This window comes from Haemaphysalis longicornis, unplaced genomic scaffold (assembly GCF_048455015.1).
Source record: "Haemaphysalis longicornis isolate Haplotype H1 unplaced genomic scaffold, Haemaphysalis longicornis Haplotype H1 scaffold_9, whole genome shotgun sequence".
NCBI classification, from domain to species: domain Eukaryota; kingdom Metazoa; phylum Arthropoda; class Arachnida; order Ixodida; family Ixodidae; genus Haemaphysalis; species Haemaphysalis longicornis.
Genome location: NW_027526460.1, coordinates 133,275,076 through 133,279,119, shown reverse-complemented (window position 1 = coordinate 133,279,119; position 4,044 = coordinate 133,275,076). Strand labels below are relative to the sequence as shown.

Genomic DNA, 4,044 nt, shown 5'->3' with positions numbered 1-4,044 from the left:
CCCACCGATGAACTCAGGCAGCAGGGCTGGAAGGCGTACCAGGCCTTGGCCGCTGCTGAGGGCCGTCCCTGCGGCTGGATCGCCGCGAGGGAGAGCAGGTCCGGAGGCTGGGTCGCCTCGGTGCTTGAAGACCTGTCGACTGCGCCACTTTTAATGAATCAGACGTCCGATGCCTACGACGCCATGTTTATTCTTTACCCAGAGCGAGCTCCCCGCTTCTTCTTCCTCCGCTTCCAGTCGGCGGCCATCCTACTTGGTTTAGCAGGGGACTGACCACTGAGCGTTCTTGAAGCTATCCTCTGGCAATGCGTTGCTCCTTTACAATATATTTATATATATATGTATATATATATATACTGATATATATATAAACTTATATATATATATAAACTTTTATTTTTGTTGTTAATGTCCTTCTCGTGAGTCTCTGTCTCTACTAACCTTATTGTTTCGCGCTCTGTGTGAGTTTTTGTTTCCAAACTATATATATATATATATATGAAGTAAAAGTACGCTCTTCGGAGACTTTATTTCCAACGTTTTGAGCTGAGATAGGTGTTCTTCAGATTACAATTCCTACAGAAAACCTGTCTCAGGTCGAAACATTGGAAATAAAGTTTCCGAAGACCGTACTTTTACTGTGTGCGTATTCTCTAGCAACTAAGGACTATACTTCACGACTATATATATATATATATATATTTATATATATATATATAGTAAGGAAATGAGGGGCTCGTTGAGGAAATACAGAAAGGTCAGCAGTGTACGACGCCAAAGGAGGCATAGGGCTGTGGTTAGGCTCTTTTCTTTTGTACTACGGTAATGAAGTGAACTTTTTTTTTTTTAATATACAGGAGAAAGAAAGAAAAACACGCGCCCAGAGTGGGGACCGAACCCACGCCTTTCGATTACATGTCGAATGCCTTACCAATTCGGCTATCTGGGCGACTGTGTTCTCCTTCACTTTCTGGGCTATTTATATTTACTAGGAGTGTATCTGACACTTGAGGGTGGTCGCCACTCTGAAAGCCTAGCGAGGGTCTCGGTTCTGGCAGCCTTGATGCCTAGGTAGCATAAGAGGGCTTCCCGCCAGTTACCCGCTCATGACAGGCTGTAGACGTTGGAGTCACGCCGCGTGGGTTGAAAAGAAGGTTCCTTCTCCCCGTGTAGTCAGAGTGGCGCTGGCTACCACCCTCAAGTGTCAGATACACTCCTAGTAAATATCAATAGCCCAGAAATTGAAGGAGAACACAGTCGCCCAGATAGCCGAATTGGTAAGGCATTCGACATGTAATCGAAAGGCGTGGGTTCGGTCCCCACTCTGGGCGCGTGTTTTTCTTTCTTTCTCCTGTATATTTAAAAAAAAAAGTTCACTTCATTACCGTAGTACAAAAGAAAAGAGCCTAACCACACGCCTATGCCTCCTTTGGCGTCGTAGACTGCTGACCTATCTTTCTGTATATATATATATATATATATATATATATATATATATATATATATATATATATATATATATATATATATATATATATATATATATATATATATATATATGTATATGCTCCCTATGAAACGTTGGCAACAAGCGTGGTTTCTACCTTGTTCGAAGTTTTCTTTTCTTAACTTCTTAACTTTCTTAACAACTTCTTCTTCATCGTCCACCACTATCGCACCGCACCGTCTCTTGGTGGCTAATCTCCCATTCCGGCCAACTGCCCTGCACCATCCATCTGCGGGACGTCACATATATATATATATATATATATATATATATATATATATATATATATATTTCTTAAGAGGGTTTTCAGGCTTATTCTTCAGCTGCACCAGCAGCAGCAGTAGCACCGAAGCACCAAGTCGCGCTGTCCAGCAAGTCGAGACGGAGAGCCAACGAGACGGGACGTCGTCGTCCCAGCGACGGCGATGCGACATCCACGAGTTGGTGCCTCTTCCCTGTGTGGCTTCTGTTTCACATACCCACTCATTGCGAATGACCAGTGCTGTCCACGCTCCTACATTAGTTAAACGAGTTTGGTGTTGGCGACGGACTTCCTTACAATTGCCACCGGGAACGAAAGAGCCATCCTGGCGACTCAGGGAGATGAAACTACGACGGGATCAATGAAAGGCTTGAGGCGCTGAACATGGACAATATCTTTGCCGCGGCAACGCTGATCGGGTGAAGGAGTGAGAGGCTCAACCACATAATTTACTGGAGACGTCCGCTTGACGATGCGTTAGGGACCCTGGTAGCGCGAAAGCAGTTTACTGCTCAACCCTGCCGTAGACACTGGCACCCACAACCAGACAAACGACCCTGGTGAGTAGGTTGGAGCGGGAGTCGTTTCGTCGTGGTGCGACTTCTGACGCTTCTGATCTTCCGTAGTTAACGATCAGACCAACTAACGACACTCTTCGGCGTGCTTGGCAACGTCGGAGATGGGCGTGTACTCTGACTTATCTGGCCGATAGTGAAGTATGGTGTCCAGCGTGCATGAAGGCTCACTGCCATACAAAAGAAAAAACGGAGAGAAGCCGGTCGTGGCCTGCGTGGTGGTGTTGTATGCATAGGTCACGAATGGTAGTACTGCGTCCCAGTCGGAATGGTCCGCCGCGACGTACATAGCAAGCATGTCACTCAGAGTGCGGTTGAAACGTTCGGTCAGTCCATTGGACTGAGGGTGATACGCCGTGGTGGTGCGATGGATCGTGCGGCCGGATTAAAGAAGGGCCTCTATAACTTCAGACAAAAACAACCCTTCCTGAATCACTGAGGAGTTCACGGGGCACCCGATGCCGTAAAATGAAGTGCCGAAGTAGGAAGGAGGCTACTTCGCGTGCGCTAGTAGCAGGCAGGCGGCATTCTCGGCGTACCGGGTCAAGTAGTCGATAGCAACAACGACCCATCGGTTGCCATCTGCAGTGCAAGGAAGAGGTCCATAAAGGTCGATTCCTACACGGTCGAATGGTCTTGCTGGACAAGGTAAGGGCTGAAGAGGCCCAGTTCCTTGGCGGGGAGGATATTTTCAGCGTTGTCATCGAACACACGAACGGACGTATTGACAAATGAAGCGGTACATGCCTCGCCAGTAGTACCGCAAGTGCAAGCGCTGGTATGTTTTGGGGACACCAGCATGGGCGCAATGTGGCTCTTTGTGAAAATAGGCACACATTTCAGAGCGTAGGTGGCGCGGAATTACTAAGAGCCACTTGCGACCTTCGGGTTGGTAGTTGCGACGGAAAAGCAGTCCGTCGCGAATGGCAAAGTGCGACGCTTGCCGGCGTTGTGTCCGAGATGCAGCGTTCGTTGATGAGCCAGACAGAAAGTCCAACAAGGAGGAAATCCAAGGGTCTTTCTTTTGCTCGGACGACATAGAGTGGATCTTCAACGGCGACACGTAGCAATCGGAGCTAGAGACCCGGTCGCTGTCATGAGGCAGCGGGGAGCGCGAAAGGGCATCAGCGTCATTGTGCTGCCGGCCTGAGCGATACGGACACGAATGTCATACTCCTGTAGCCGCAAAGCCCTGCGCGCTAGCCGACCAGAAGGATCTTTGAGCGAGGAGAACCAAGAAAGCGCGTGGTGGTTTCTGACAACATGGACAGGGCGCCCGTAGATGTACGGGCGGAACTTCGCAAGCGCCCTAATAACGGCCAGGCATTCTCTCTTGGTCACAGAATAATTTGTCTCGGCCTTTGTTAGGGTGCGACTTGCATAAGCAACGACATACGCGTGATATCCTGCCTTGCGCGTAGCGAGAACTGCCCTCAAACCAACCCCGCTCGCGTCCGTGTGAATCTCGGTAGGGGCCTCAGGATCGAAATGGCGCAGGAGTGGCGGAGATGTGAAGAGATGGCGAAGTTTAGTAAATGCGTCTTCGCAGGCCGTGGACCACTCACAGGTGCCGCCTTCTTTGCTGAGAAGCTTTGTCAAAGGCGCGATGAGAGATGCAAAGTGGCGAACGAATCGGCGAAAGTATGAACACAGCCCAATGAAGCTGCGAAGGGCCTTCACAGTTGTCGGCTTGGGAAATT

At 48.9% G+C, this 4,044-nt stretch overlaps 1 non-coding gene across 1 annotated transcript; it reads left to right on the top strand.

Annotated features, from left to right (window-relative positions):
• Positions 1–1,259: 1,259 nt before the first annotated feature.
• Positions 1,260–1,331, top strand: Trnat-ugu (transfer RNA threonine (anticodon UGU)). The gene has a single exon. It is a non-coding gene; the product is annotated as a tRNA-Thr (tRNA).
• The last annotated feature ends 2,713 nt before the right edge of the window (positions 1,332–4,044 follow it).